The sequence below is a fragment of the Notolepis coatsorum genome (genome assembly GCF_963971535.1).
Source record: "Notolepis coatsorum genome assembly, chromosome: 7".
Taxonomy (NCBI): domain Eukaryota; kingdom Metazoa; phylum Chordata; class Actinopteri; order Aulopiformes; family Paralepididae; genus Notolepis; species Notolepis coatsorum.
The window spans coordinates 136895532-136912052 of NC_140171.1; positions in this window are offsets into that span (position 1 = coordinate 136895532).

Sequence of the window (16521 nt, forward strand, 5' to 3'; positions counted from 1 at the left end):
GCTGTGGTCCCCGCACACAAGAGCTGTGGTCCCCGCACACAAGCGCTGATGTTGATCATTGTGACGGAAAGTAATTTTCACCCTTGACCCATGACCATGTTCACACGGTGGCCATTTGGCCTGTTATGTAATGCTCAGGGTGGGAGTCCCTTCCACTCTGTTCCCACCCTGGACAGGCTGACCACAGGCTGAATGCTAGTAGTTAGGGATGTTTGATATTGGCTTTTTTACCGATATCCGATATACCGATATTGTCCAACTCTTAATTTCCGATACCGATATCAACCGATACCAATATATGCAGGGTTCTCCCCCCCAAAAAACACAACATTATGCATACTTTTCACAATAAATAAAATAATAATTTGTTCTTCCTTGCTTGCCTGGGTAAATAAAGGTTAAATAAATGTAAAAAAAAAATATATATATATATATATATTTTTTTTTTGAAAACCGATACCGATCATTTCCGATATTACATTTGAATGCCAATATCGGTAGGCCGATAATATCAAACATCCTTACCCTTGACCCATGACCATATTCACACGGTGGCCATTTGGCCTGTTATGTAATACTCAGGATGGGAGTCCCTTCCACCCTGTTCCCACCCTGAACAGGCTGACCACAGGCTGAATGCTATAGTACATTTTCCCCTTTCGGTTTGATTAGGACTTTGTATGACAATAAGCAAACAGCCTAAACTACGGCATTTTTACCATAACAACAAGCTAGTTGGTTTTGTCACCTGGCCTATGGTAACATTATCATATTATTAACATATACAATAATTAATACTGTGTACAGTGCCGTCTGGGAGAAATGTGAGGCCCTGTGCAGGATTTAAACGCTAGGCCCCCTAAAGGTAAAAAAATTATAATACTAATACATTTTTTTATTAATAATATATATATATTTGTTTTGCATACAGTCAACGTATTCTTAAATAATAGCACAGATAGCTAGTCCACAGGCCACAGCCAACACAGATAGCTAGCCCACAGCCAACACAGGTAGAGAGAGAGAGAGAGAAGACTACCTCTCGAATGACAACCTTGTTAGCTTTCTGTATCATATCGTTAGCTTTCTGCATCATAACGTTAGCTTTCTGCATCATAACGTTAGCTTTCTGTATCATAACGTTAGCTTTCTGCATCATAACGTTAGCCTTCTGTATCATAACGTTAGCTTATACTCTGGACTGGATTGATCGCAGGGCTAGTAGAGCCAGCTAGGCTACTGCAGGTCTTCCAGCTCTTGGCTAATTGCTAACAGAGCCAGCTAGGCTACTGCAGGTCTTCCAGCTCTTGGCTAATTGCTAACAGAGCCGGCTAGGCTAGGCTATTGCTAACAAAGCGGAGGACAAATTCACAAAAGTTCCCAAAACAGGATAAGTAGTGCACTGTTTTTTAAAGCAGATTAGATACTACAGACCTTTACAACTGGTAGTACAATTCCTTGTCAGACAGGAGAATGTGGTTATAAAAATCCATTAAAATCCAACAAACATTTCAGGAGCTGTCATTTCACACAGATAGCCACGCTAGCTTCCTCCTCTCCTCAGCAAGCAGCTAGCAGTGTTAGCACTCGGTTGGCTAGCAGAGCCACTTAGCCAGTTAGCTCAAACTAGCAACATTAGCACCAGTGGAATTCGGCGATTCCACACAGAAAACAGTCAACACAGCGTTTTCACTTCCCTTCAGTTGACTGCGTCCTCCGATGTACAGCGTCGTGTATCTCCCTCCGTCTTGGCACCACCTTGACGTTGGTTCCCATGCGGGTACTTTTCTCTGCGTTCCGTCCGTCCGTCCGTCTTTTGGTGGCGCGCATCCGGTAAATAATTGTCCAAATATCTAGCAGTTGATGAACTTGGGAGTCTGTTCCTAGTTTATCTGCCACACGTTACCACTAGCTAATAAAGTTAATTTCTTGTTCGCTGTCCCTGCCTAAGGCCTTTAGCTAAGCTACTAGCCGACATGGCTAGCCTGCTGTCTGCTGACTCCCCGACTGAACGTTCTAACACGCACACTTTAACACGCTATTTGAAATGGATGCACGTTAGTAGTTACATACACCTGGCTGTGAGCTGTGAGACAGTCCACGTGCCAGCGCTGGCAGCTTTTTATATGCGTGCAGATAGGTGATGGTGACGGACGCACGCTGCCTGTCGCACTCGCAGGTCGCAGCAGGCATAGTGAGGCAGCCGGTCTAATGTGAAATATATATAATAACTAAGCATGGATGGATGTAAGTCACATTAGACACCTGTAAGCAAAACTCGATTTTCGGTCTGTGATGGAAAGTGATTGTTAAATAACATAATTTTTTCTTCTTCTCTTCTCGCGAGGCCCTAGGGAAGCGCGAGGCCCCGTGCAATTGCACTGCTTGCACGGCCCTAGCGGCGGCCCTGACTGTGTAGTACCCATATTCACAGGATTTAACCCACCACACTACCAAATGGTTAACCCTTTCACTGCAACAATACAGAAGGTCCTTTCACTGCCACACGACTAAAGGGTTAACCATTTCACTGCGACAATACAGAAGGTCCTTTTAACCGTCTGTAGTGTAGTAGTGAAAGGGTTAACCTTCTGTAGTGTGGTAGTAAAAGGGTTTAAAAAAATACTTTTATTTATTTATTTATTTATACTTTGTGTTACCATTGGGTTCATGACAGATGAAGGATGTGTAATGGACGACATTGGACAACTTGTCCGGGGGGCTTTGTCTGCGCGACGCGGCCGGTCCTGTCAGGCCGCGTCAGGCCACCAGCTGTGGGGGCCACGCTGACATCCAGTGAGACACCACCCTCGGTGTTTTGTCATCTCTGCTCCCTAAGTAACCAGTGACAGTAAGCTGGCCGGACAGGTATGTTCTCACAGCGCACAAACCTCAACCCTGCGACATGGCATAATGAGAAAGAGGTCGAGCAAATTGAGATTGAGACCGTGTAGTTAGGGGTTCTGGGATTTGGGGGTTTGCCAGTGTCCGGTCGAATCCAAGACGACGTCTAAAACCTGACTATAGTTGAGTCTGTCTGAGTGGTTTCAGCCTTTCAGCCCATTAGACACAAACTGCAATGTCAAGAGGAATAAGGAACGTATTGTTTAGATGCTCTGTGTCAATCATACCAGATGTCCAACAACGGGACACCGGTGGAAGTCATTATTATTGCTTCCATTTCCTCAGTCTGCAGATCTCAGACAGCTTGGTCCTGAACCACGATGCCATGCTGAAGAAAGCACAAAGGGTGCCTCTAACCCTCTACAGCGCTTGAGAAAATGCAACATCATCACACAGTGGCTTGTGAATTTTTTATCGAAGCACCATAGAGAGTGTCCTGATGAGTGGTGTTACTGTGTGGTACGGCAACACCACGGCACAGGACAGAATAGCCACCCGGAAGGTCACATGACGACAGCAGAACAGATCTGATTGGGCGTCCATTGAAGAGGTGTTAAGAGCAAGCCACACTCCATCATTGATTGATTGATTGATTGATTGATTGATTGATTGATTGATTGATTGATTGATTGAAAACCTTTATTTATCCCCGAGGGGAGATTCAGGTGTCCATCACACAGTGGCGGACTGGGACCATAATTCCTACCGGGAATTTGACTCAGGCAGGCCAGGCCAGGCCAGTCCCATACCTTCAGCACCATGGACAGTGACGCTGTCACAAAACATGGACAATACCAGTTCTGTATCGTTAGTGGCTTAGCTTGGCATCGCTACTGCACTATCTCGCGTACGTGCACGCGTACTGAATAAACCACAAATGTACCTCTAATACCAGTATTAGTCTGACCACACCCCTCATCAGCTTACCTTCATAAGCAGGTGTGTGGTCACCTGCTCTCCTCCTTCTCGCTTTCACCACAAGGAAGAGGTGCCTCGGTAGATCCCCACACTTGACACCATGATGGAAGAAATTGGATTAGGAACAGCTTGGGAAACAAGGATACGTTGACATCATATCTTTATTTTCTCTCTCACTATTTTCGAGAAAATACGGCGATATTGTCTTCGTACTGGAGTGTCTAGAAGATGATGATCATTCTAAAAACCCTCCACCGGTTTTCGTATTGGGAGCACGCCGCTGCATGCTTCTCAACTGCAGTTCCTTGCTGTGTTTGTTGGGGTGAAACCTGTCAGGCCACAGCTGAACTGTCGGACATGCCGCTGTTGTGAGGAGCGGTGCGTTCCAGGTTGGGTGAGTAGTGTTTGCTGGCGGGCTCCACTTGTCTGTTAGTGCTATGGGGGCTACTTGACAAAGTTTATGGAAACCGGCCCCAGGCTAGGGTCCTTTGTTTAGCCGCCTAGGCGACAGAAGGCCTTGGTCTGGCGACCATTATAGTTTTAACTAGTGGGCCGCGACCATTGACACTGGTGATCCCTGTGTGTTCTGGACGAGTGGATTCTCTCTGTCACCGTGTTAAGACCCCATCTTTCATATCCAAATGAGAGTATTCCTTCACGAGGGGATATGTGCATGTAATGTGCGATAGCGGCAGATTCATGTTCAAAGTCAGCTATACAGGCCAGTTGGTACTGTGCTGATTCCGCCGGACGTGGTAATGTCACCGTTGTGAAGCGGTGTTGACGTCTTGTTTTCTCTTTTCTCTTAAAAAGTGAGGAGGGGTTCAGAACGGCGGCCTGTCTGGGTGAGTGTTATGTCATTGTTTACATGTTCATGGCTTACGGTTAGCCGGTCAGTGGCCTGGCGCGGGGTAGCTTAGCTTCTCGCGCGCCGCCGGGAGCTCGCTTCTGATCGCGTGCGTCGTTAGATCGGCGTCTCGCGAGCGGAAGCAATAGCACCCGAACGGTTGGAGCAGCCGTTAGCTTGATGCTATTCTGTTGAACGTGCTTTGATTTTAACATGTTTTACACTCTTGACCACGACGTCATCCTTGACAGGGGATGTTCGTCGACCCTGCCTGAGCCTAGACGGGGATTGCGTCAACAAAGAGGACTGTAGCGACTGGTGGAGCGGCGACGCTGCCCGGGTCGAACAACACAGGACGGCTGTGTTCTACGGTGTCTTGTGACTGCACTTCGCTGATCTGCGTTCCGGGTAGGTACGGGGTTGGCCAGACCTCATAACACGTCTTCTGGTTTTACTTTGCTAAATGTATTGTGAATAACGGTGTTTTTTCCCAAAACGTGTGTTGTTGCAATGCATTTGGGATACGTTGCGGGTTGTGTGTGAGCTGTTTTTGTCACTGGCAGTTAGCTTCTCCGTGCAGATCGTGATGTATTGATCTGGTTGTTGTGTGAGAAACATCATGGTGTTTATGTGTACCGTGTACTCACTACTAAGGCAACTGACCTATGAAGCTATGCTTGGTGACAAGTGAGTAAAAGAATGTTCTTTCTCAGACTGTAATGACAATGAACAGTGAGTTCACACATTAACAGGTTTTCCTGTTTTAACTGGCCGTATTGAGGGTAAAATAGGAGGATTGTGTTTTTCCCCCCCGGTTCCCTGGGGACTTTATCACCTCCTATCAGACATGTTGTGCATTAATTGTGTCTTTTGTGTGGTAGGGATACGATGTGACTCTTAGCTTGATTGCTGAGTTTGTGCTAAATCTGCTGGAGAAACTTATTTCCTAAAGGGAAATTGGTTTGGTTGCTGTCATGTGTGCTTAGCAAGGCCTGTGGTCGATACTAATCAAGAATGATGTATTCTCTCATTGTGGAAAAAACGGCGTTCCTCTGTTGAGTGTTTTTGCCATTTTTTGTAGGTGATGATGGGTTGTGTGTGTCATGTGACCTACAACTGGGTTGTACTGGCCACAGAAGCACATGTGTATGTTGGACCGGGGTTCTTAGAGCCTTCTCTATTCTGTGTTTTTCCTTAGTAAAAATCAGATAGCAGGTTAGCTCATGCGCTGTGTGGAGCTGTGAAACGCTTCATAGAGCTGACTATGACTGTGTCATATTCTCTTTTTGTCGTTACGTCGTATCATGGGTGTGGGGTCGTAAAGGGGTGAACTGGTAACCTTTCCTCTCCCCATTGTTCTGTCGGTCAGGGGTACACCCCCTGTCCTTCAAGGTTCCCGTCACGTGGCGGTTCGGCACGTTACGGGGGGGGGGGGGGAGGGAGTTCCTGGTCCCACGGCCTGGTATATTGGGCGTGTGCACCGCAGGAATTCCCCCGCCATAGAGTACGTCACCGTGCGCGTCTCTGTTGGTAGGACTTCCGTGTGCTGTTCAGGTCCATGTGATGGATCTGTTTTCAGGGGGGGTGGTCAGGGCTCCTCATCACCAAGCGCCTACTCAGGCCTTCTGTGAGTTCGGACTCCTTCTTCCATGTGAGGAAGCCTCCATCAGAGTACAGAGCCTTCCTCCTCAGATTGTCAAAGTGAGTGGACCCTCTAGAAGGGTCCTTTTCTATTGTATGTATATTCGATTCAATTCGTTTATTGAGTGTGTATGGGTTCGGTGCCTCTTCCCCGGAGGCCCTAAAACCAGTTTTTTACATGGCTCAAGGTGCAATATATTCTTTTCAATCTGTACAGCTCGCGTGGGAAGTCTCTCTGGGGATCCCCGTCTCTTTCCTATGGGAGGGTGGTGGGATGTAAAAATGTGAACATTTTTTACCCCGGCTGTGTAGACTGGGATACATACTGTTGATGCTTCCTTCTTTCTATTCCAGAAGTGTTGGAGTTAGGGAGTGTCACACCCCTCTTGTCGTTCCCCTGGGCGCCTTGGGGATTCAATGACAGGTCTAAATAGCCTGTTCATTGATGGGGGTGTGTCCCGACGCACGTATAGTGCTAGCTCGCTGTAAACAGGCGATTGACTGGCACGCCTTGGTTGCTTGTGGTTGAAACAGCGTTTTTATAAAGCAACTGAGATGGGGGTTTTTCCTCTTCCGGCGACCACATCCCATGACCTGGGTGGGTTGTCGACGGATTCTCGTTCATGTCTGGGGGATGATGACGGGATGGATCTGAACATATGTAGTGGGGTCTCACGCCCTTGGGGTGGGCCACCAGGCGCGGTTCGTCCGAACGTCTGGGTGGCGCCTTCTTTTCATGTTAAGATCAACACGCATATCTGCCCTTCTCCTGGAGTAGGCATGTCGGCGTGGTTAGGGCACGGGACTGGTTCTGGTCACGCTGGTCCAGATCAGTTGAACCTGTTGTCCGCCGGGGATGCAGATCTGCTGTTCTGGTACCCTGAGGGACTTGGGCTTTTTTCAGGGGGAAAAATGCCAGGTCGGTCTGGGTGTCACAGGGTTAAGCGCTATGGAGACCCTGGTTGGGTATGTTTTTACTCAGCACTGTCGTCATGGCTTACAGCCATGCCATTCTGTACGCGCTCGATCTCGTCGGATCTCGGCCGCTACACAGGTTGGTCCTGGTTAGTACTTGGTTGGGAGACCGCCGGGGAATACCGGGTACGGTGTGCTTAGGGGCTGGTTCTCCATTATTTTTCGCTCCTCTCTCACGCATGGCGAAGAGGGGCCTGTGGGGGTGGTTTTTTGACCTCCTCTGGTGACCCTGTGCTTCCCGTACCGCCAGGCCCGGTCCGAAGTGATGTTTGCGACCCGTAGGCCTGGGTTAACCCTTTTTGGAAACTGAAACACTTGTACTGCGGTATAGCCGGTGTATACCCGCAGGTGTGTTTTGGAGTTTTTTCTTGAGGGGTTATAGGAACAACCACCGCATTGGGTAACACCGAGGTGGTTGATTCCCTGGTGTGTTGGAGCAGTGTCAACTCCCGGGTTCACCGTTTGAGGGTGCCCCTGCACGTTCATGACGTCTGCCAATCGTGTCAGCCTTCTCTGCCTCGACCCCTCTGGGTGGGGGTTGTTGAATGGAGGCTTGGTCATGCAACACCGCCAGCTTACGCTCCTTCCGCCGGGGCGGCTGTGTTCAGCTGTCCCCTCTGGCGCCTGTCTCGTCCGCAGTCTCCAGGCTAGGGTTAACAGCCTGTTGCCTGGTTTTTCCCCGGTGCGCTGCCTGCTTCCGTTGGTTAACCTTTTTTGTGTGCTTACGGCCATGCTGACTGCCTATTCTGCAGGGTCAGTGTGCCAGGCGGTGTACTATTGGGGGGACGGGGCCCGCTCGGCTTACGGCCATACCGACCTGAACACGCCCGATCTCGTCCGATCTCGGACGCTGGGCAGGTTCTGGCCTGGTTGGTTCCGCCTGGGAATACCAGGTGCAGTAACTGAGGGGCCTTTGTCCGAATACGCTGGCGATGTGGGGGGCGGGGCACTACGTGCCCACCTGGTGGGGTCTTGATGCTGGCATCATGGACTTCTCCGGGCCCCCATTCTAGGGAGTCCAGTCCTTTTGGTGGGTCTGGGTCTTCCTTCGTGCTCCGCTGCTACGGCCTTGCCACGGGGTTGGGTTTGCCCTTGACCCCGTGATTCTGGGGGCAGTAACGAGGTTGTTCCTCCGTTCGTTCCCGGGTGGCATGCGGGTTGTGCGTGTGTGTAGTCGTGGGGTCAAGCCACGGTCTGCTCACCCTGTGCGTTGAGTTGCTTGAGTGCCTCTTCGCACGGTCGGGTCCGTCGCCCTCCCGTGACGTCCCTAATAGGGGGGCTACCCTCCATTAGGGGGGGTCGGGGGGGCTCGGCCCTCCCTGTTCTGATGGTTTTGGGGGGCTGTCAGCGGGGTGTATTTGTCAGCCAAGTGGCTCCGCTTGGCCTCCCTTGTGCAGTAGCGATGCCAAGCTAAGCCACTAACGATACAGAACGTTAGGTTATGACTATAACCAAGTTCTGTTAGTTAGGGGCGATGCTTGGCATCGGACGGCCGCTGCAGCCCTTGTCCTCACCTTGTGGTGAAAGCTTGGGAAGGAGGAGAGCAGGTGACCACACACCTGCTTATGAAGGTAAGCTGATGAGGGGTGTGGTCAGACTAATACTGGTATTAGAGGTACATTTGTGGTTTATTCAGTACGCGTGCACGTACGCGAGATAGTGCAGTAGCGATGCCAAGCATCGCCCCTAACTAACAGAACTTGGTTATAGTCATAACCTAACGTTTTATACACTACACCAAAGTGTAGAATAACTACTTTCCAAATAATGGATTGTCCAAACGTCGGGTTATAATACGAAAGTGTCCTTTATATAGAAGTTTACCGGTGCACATTACATTACATTTCTCTACTTCTACTTCACGCTCTCTGTGATCTAGTCCAGGGGTTCCCAAACTTTTCAGGTCGGGACCCAGAAAATAAGGCGTCAGAGAGCCGTGGCCCAATGCACATCGTCAGGCTTTTTTATTTATTTTTTTTGCCAGGCGACCGATTTTTTAAGCCAAATATCACTTCAATCCTATTAAGTTAGTTCAAGTTAGTTATTCATTTATATGTGCCATTTATGAGAGGGCTAACTTGTTGCAAAATAATAATGATAATAATAATAGCCTCATTAAAATACTATTGTTGCTTCGGTTGTTTTCAGCGTTTTATGTGCATAATCTGTTATTTAGTTTGAAATGTTCGTTGAAATAAGTCGATTGTTCGTTTTTGTTTATTTATTAAGTTAATATAAAACCATATAGTCACATTTTAGAATACAATAGAATATAATTTTAGAATACAACTAGAAACACTGTCCTGGCCTGCTTCTAAGTTCAGTGGCCTGACCAATTTTTATTTTTATTTTTTTTAATCGTCTTGCGGCCCTCCCGTGGCTGCTCGTGGCCCACCTTTGGGTCGCGACCCCGACTTTGGGAACCACTGATCTAGTCGATTCATTTACTAGTCACCCTCTGCGCTGCTGCCGTCAGTTCAACATAATGACGCGTTGCTTACATCTCCGCGGCTTCAATATCAGCATCCAAATCATCCGTCAGAGTTATAGCTGTTCTATTTCATGGTCAGGTTCCAACAAACTGTCTCCTTTAACTCCCAGTACATCCAATAAAGTGCTCAAGTGATCAACATTCGGAGTTTCCATGTCAATTTCAACGTCCATCTGATTCAAAACTCGCGTAGTAACACCTCTGATTGCGCCCCACTTTGGCCTCATTCTTTCAATTTCAGTCCGACGTTCGTCTTCACCCATTCTAGAGCTATCCAAAACGTTCATATCTCCCGGGTTTTGGCAGTCGATGAATGAATGAATGAATGAAAACTTTATTTAACAGATTGTAGAATGGGTACAATACAGTACAGCTCAATACACACAATTGTTAAGGGAATGCAGACCAGAGAAAGACGTTTCAGGGTCCCCCATTTTTTATTCATAGTGACATTTATGACATACACAACATACATGACATCATGACATTTATGGCATAGGGACATACATGACATACAGGTATATAGTACTGTTACATTTGTGACATTTACGATATGCAAATATACAGTACTGTTACCCATAGATCCTAACAGAGAATATATACATATGATGGGGAGGAGACTGTACATTAGGAGGGGGTCGGTGGGTGGGAGAGAAATATACATACGGTGGGGAGAGAATATATACATACGGTGGGGAGGAGACTGTACATTAGGAGGGGGTGGGTGGGTGGTAGAGAAATATACATACGGTGGGGAGAGAATATATACATACGGTGGGGAGGAGACTGTCTATTAGGAGGGGGTGTGGGGGTTTGGACATTTACGGTGGCCAGTTTCGAATTGCAGCCTCCCGTAGGTGCTCTTTAACACTTTGAGTGCCGATGACGTGTATTGTCGTTTGATTTTTTTATTAGCGATCTGAATTCATATTTCATCAACCGAGTCTCCCGTTGGTACAGCAGCCCCTCTAGGAGCTCAGATGGGGGAAAAACGCCCCCTATCGTCTATCCCTGTGTAACTGCAGGTCAGTCGATTATACTGGGAGATCCCTGTGGGGATCTGTAGAGGTGGAGCCAACTGGCTCCATTGTGCTGGCGAACCGTCTGATGATGAGGGATCTGATCGCGAGTTGGAAAGCAGCCTGGAATATATATTTACAGCAGCCAATAATTAATCAATAAACACGATCGATATTTGGAATGGCGATCAGGAATTGGAATAATCTTTTTGGAGAACATCTGATCTAAGGTAAGGAGTCTATGTTACCAGTCTTGGGGTAATCAGAGCTGTATTCACTGAGATATCAGCATGTGCCGTGTGTGTGTATGTGTGTGTGTGTGTGTGTGTGTGTGATCTTGAGAAAATGGATAATAGATTTTTCAGCCCGCCTCTATAGCGTGCATAAGTACACATATACTATCGATAATCTAGCGTTTATTTGAAAACGATTCATAAATAGGCCGACAAATGACAACGTGTCTAGTGTATTCTAGAATATTCCAATAAATGCTGTTTATGGGGGAATCTTTCAATTTGCCGAAAATTTTTGAGAGAACGATAGCTTTTCAAAATGCTATAAAAAGGATATGAACCGATTAAAAAACAATCTGTTTCGACAATGTTGAATGCAAACAAGTCATTGATAAGCGACGGGCAGATTAGACACATAGCCATAATTAAAAACATAGATTATGCGTTTTTAACGATAACATTGAAGTGGATGATGGCATTCAACAGGGTAAAAAGGTAAACAAGGCCGGCACTGATAGTGTTAAGAGTGGTTTTGAATGTGGGTAGGGATTCACATTCCTTTACAGCTTTGGGTAGGGCGTTCCACATTGATGTGGCATAATTGCTAAACGTGTTTAGTCCCTTGTTTGAGCCGAATCTGGGTTTAACATGATTTGTTGAGCTCCCTCTGGTGTTGTGGTCGTGGTATTCACTGACCTTTGGAAAGTATTTTGACATGTACATGGGTACCTTAGTCGTATAGTGCAGGGGTTCCCAAACTTTTCAGGCCGCGACCCCCAAATAACGGTGTCAGAGAGCCGCAACCCCCACTATTATAGGAGGTATAAAAAAAATTAAATAAATATTATACTTTTTTTTTAATTTTCTTTTAAATTATTTTTATAAATGGAAATGTATGGTTGAAACATGCAAACGTTCAAACGCACACACACACTAATAAGCATTGGAGGCGTTTAACCAGGGCCAGACTGGGGAAATCATTCAGGCCAGGAAATATAGTGCAAAATATAGCCCCAGTCAGGCCACTTTTTAAGCAGGGGGTCTGGGGGTCCCCCACCAGGAATATTTTTGTTACAAAGATTTCATTTCCTGCATTCTGGTGCAGGATTTTTTTTATTTGTACCCTTTAAATGCCAGTGTTTGTGATGGCATCACAAATTATTGTTAAAAAAGAGGCTAGCATATGTATGATTAGCAACAACACTGATTTTGATGGATTTTCTGTTTTTTTGTAATGTCAGATTGAAAAAAATACAATCTTTTATTCAACTTCAGCCCTGATCATAACACCACATATACATTTTATAATTCTAACCCTTTAAATGCCAGTGTGTGTGATGGCATATATTTGCAATATATCAAATGCAAAGTAGATTTTTCTGGGGGGGATTATTACAGGCTAGCATGTGTCTATGATTAGCAACAACAGTTTTTTGTAAGGGTCCCGCCTCCACCAATCACATGCGGCTCCCTTTGTGTGTGTGTGAGAGCAAGAGAGAGAGAGAGAGATAGTTCTCCAACTTGTGTGAGTTGCAGTGATCTCCTGGTTGTTCCCCACCTAGGTTATCTAACTATTGCGCTGCTGCAAGTAGAAACACTGGCCTGGCCTGCTTCTAAGTTTAGTGGCCTGACTGCATAATAAAAAATAAATAAAAATTGTTATTATTTATTTATATATTTTTTTCTAGCGACCCCCCCCCCCCCCGCGGCCAATTCATTCATTATTAATTCAGGTTGTTAATTAATTACAGTCCACAAATCAGAAATCAGGTCCTCTAGTCCAGGGGTTCTCAACCTTTCTGCTGCCAAGGCACCCCTGTGTTCAATAAAATATTCCAGGGCACCCCTACATACGATAAAGACTTTTCCGGTCCTGTCTTTTTTGCTACAATGATGACAAAAGTGCTTGCTTTCAAAATAATGTTTATTTAAGAAACCGGGAAACACATTTGTGTGTATATGCAGGCAGGGCCGCCTGGGAGAAATGCGAGGCCCTGTGCGAGATTTTTTTTGTTTATTTTCTTTTTCATACAGTCAACATATTCTTAAATAATAGCGCTGCCCGAGGCGGGGCATGATACAGTCAACATATAGCAAGAGAGAGAGCGAGAGAGAGCTCCCGTTCTACAGTCAATATACAGTGTACAGAGAGAGAGAGAGAGAGAGAGAGAGAGAGAGACACATTGGAAAGAAATTGAAATGGTATTTGGCCCTAAACAGAGAGTACACAGTGGCAGAATACCTGAGCACTGTGACTGAAGATCCTTGACTAGGTACAGACTCAGCGAGCACAGCCTAGCCATCGAGAAAGGCCGCCATAGGCAGACTGTGTGTGTTAGAAAGAGAGAGAGCGAGAGCATGTGTGTTTGTCGTGTGTGTGTGTGTGTTAGAGAGAGAGCATGTATGAGAGATCCAAAAGGACAAAGATCAACACTTAAATCCAAAGAGAGAGAGAGAGAGAGAGAGAGAGAGAGAGAGAGAGAGAGAGAGAGAGAGAGAGACACATTGGAAAGAAATTGAAATGCTATTTGGCCCTAAACAGAGAGTACACAGTGGCAGAATACCTGAGCACTGTGACTGAAGATCCTTGACTATGTACACTGTACACAAGATCAACACTTTCCATAAAAATTGCATATTTGGATAAGTGTGACCATTTCTCAAAAACTGAAAATCATGTATTTTTTTTTAAATACAGAAAAGGATCACTGAAGTGATATCTGTTGCAGCTGTACTGTTCTCCATAAAAATAGCATATTTGGATAAGTTTGACCATTTCTCAAAAACAGAAAATCATGTATTTTTTTTTAAATACAGAAAAGGATCACCAAGTTACCATTTCTCAAAAAATATAAATAAATACAGGAAATAAGCACTCGTTCACTCAGTGGACATTTCTAGCTCAATGCGAGGTCTGCTGCTGCTGGCTAATAATACGGTCAATACGTGGGGAGATCTTTGACAAGGCAACACGCATGTCATCCTCAAGGCTCAACTTGGCCCTATATTTTGTTTTCAGAGCTGTCATGGATGAAAAGCCAGCTTCACACAGATATGTGGTGCTGAATCGTATCAACACCTTAACTACTGCATCATGAGATACTTGGTACTCAGCACCACACTCTGAAACTAGCTCTCCAGGTGGTATCAGATGAGATTTCAATGAGTTCTTCCAAGAGTTTGGATGGAGATGTGTCAGGAAGCTTTGTCTCAATGTTGTCTGTAGTTTTTTTTTTATCCAGAGTAACTTGGTGATTCTTTTCTGTGTTTTATTAAATAATGATTTTCAGATTTTGAGAAATGGTCAAACTTATCCAAATATGGTATTTTCATGGAAAACATTGCAGCTGCAACAGATAGCACTTTAGTGATAATTTTCTGTAATAAAAAAATATATTCTGTATATATATTTTTTTTTATCTCAAGGCACCCCTGGCAGCTCTCGCGGCACCCCTGTTGAGAACCGCTGCTCTAGTCCACGGCAGTTACGGCTTACTGGCCCTGCCTGGTTGTGGAGCCTGATTGCCACCAGCACAAAGGACTGCCCGAAGCGCCCTGGGTGTGAAGTGTTCTCCCCACTGAGACCCCAGTCGCCCTGGGTGTGAAGTGAACTGTTCTCCCCACTGCAGTCTGGCAACCGGTACTGCAGTAAGGTTCCAGCAGGACCAGCAGGTTCAGGAACAGTTTCTTCCCACAGGCCGTGTGCCATAACTCATAACTTGAATGTGTACCTTGCACAACGACACACCTTAACAATACCATACTGATTACTGAACAGTCCATGCTGCATTTATTTTAGCCACTGTAGACCATACTGTAACTGTATACTATGAAACATTTGTAACTTGTAACAAAGAAACTTAGTATATAATCAGTTTGCTGTGTGTATATATATATATATATTAGGGGTGGGAATCACCAGTTTCATCATGATACGATACGATATCGATTCTTTGGACAACGATACGATATTTGCCGATATCACAAAGTCTCTCACGATACAATACGATACGATTAGATTCAGGTGCCTGCGATCGATATGAGATGATATCATATGCCCATTTAACACAATCAGTTATGAGACTCGCCACAGGATTTTCAAAATAAGAGTATCGATATGAATCGATCTTATTACATCGCATCGATCCGATTCGATCGTTGATAATTACATCGATGTATCGATCTGGATCGATGTATCGTCCCACCCCTAATATATATATATATATATATATATATATATATATATATATATATATATATATACACTTTTTGTATTCTTATTCTCCTACATGGGAGTGAGATTTAGCATTCCATTGTATCTCTTTTTTTTTTTTTTAATATATATATATATATATTTTTTACATATGGTGAACAATATGTTCTAATCTTGTTTTTAGTTTTCTTTAAGTTGCCTCTTGAGCTTAGATAAATCCAGTAACAATCGACCCAGATATGTTCCTCTCTTTGGCTGTAGTAGTAGTTTCTTGCTTCAGATCAAGATTCAAGAGATTTATTAGTCACATACATACACATACATACACGAGACATGTAGTGCGCCCCCTCTTCTCTCTCTTCCCTCACATACATACACGAGACATCAACTGTGTTGATCTGACGGATGGTGTTTGTTTCCCAGAGAGAGGCTCTTCCGGTCAGCTTGGCAATCCATATTTTCCTCGTTGCCACTCCGGGGTAAAAATAAACCAGGCCAGACCTAAATCCACAGCGCGGGGCTCGGCAAGTTAAACACACAAGTCCAATGCCTTCTCGTCCGCCACTCACAGTGCGCGGCTCGGCGAGGAAAACACACAAACCAGTGCCTTCTCGTCCACCGCTAACAGATGCCCAGCAAAGGTGTTTATCCAAACAATCATTATATGGTGGTGCAAAGCCAAAAATCTGAAACACGGATATCCAATAGGGCTCACTACTCGTTAAATTATATATAAATACTGTGGAAATAGATGTGCTGTGTTTTATAGTATGGATACTTGGTAACCTGCAAGGATATACTTTGTTTGTTTGAATGCAATGATGCGTCATTCATAAAGCTGGTGTGACGCATGTGTGAGGTAGGGCGGGAAGAGAGAGGAGGGAAGAGAGAGAAGAGTGAGAGGAGGTAGGAGGGAAGAGAGAGGAGGAGGGGGCGTGTGAGGTAGGAGGGAAGAGAGAGGAGGGAAGAGAGAGAAGAGTGAGAGGAGGTAGGAGGGAAGAGAGAGGAGGAGGGGGCGTGTGAGGTGGGAGGGAAGAGAGAGAGGAGGGGCGTGTGTGTCTGTGTTGCTGAATGGGAGATGTACTGTATGGATGTACTGTATGTAGCCTACATATTATTCTGGATGTGAGTTCATAAATCATAAACCTGGGACTCCCAAGGAAATAAACTTGGGTCCTTGTAGAATTTTTATGTTGAAAACGTCAGTATAAACTGCAGAATGTTTCTGTTGAAAGCGTCAGTATAGACTGCAGAAGTGACGTCAGTGGCGGCCGGTGCAT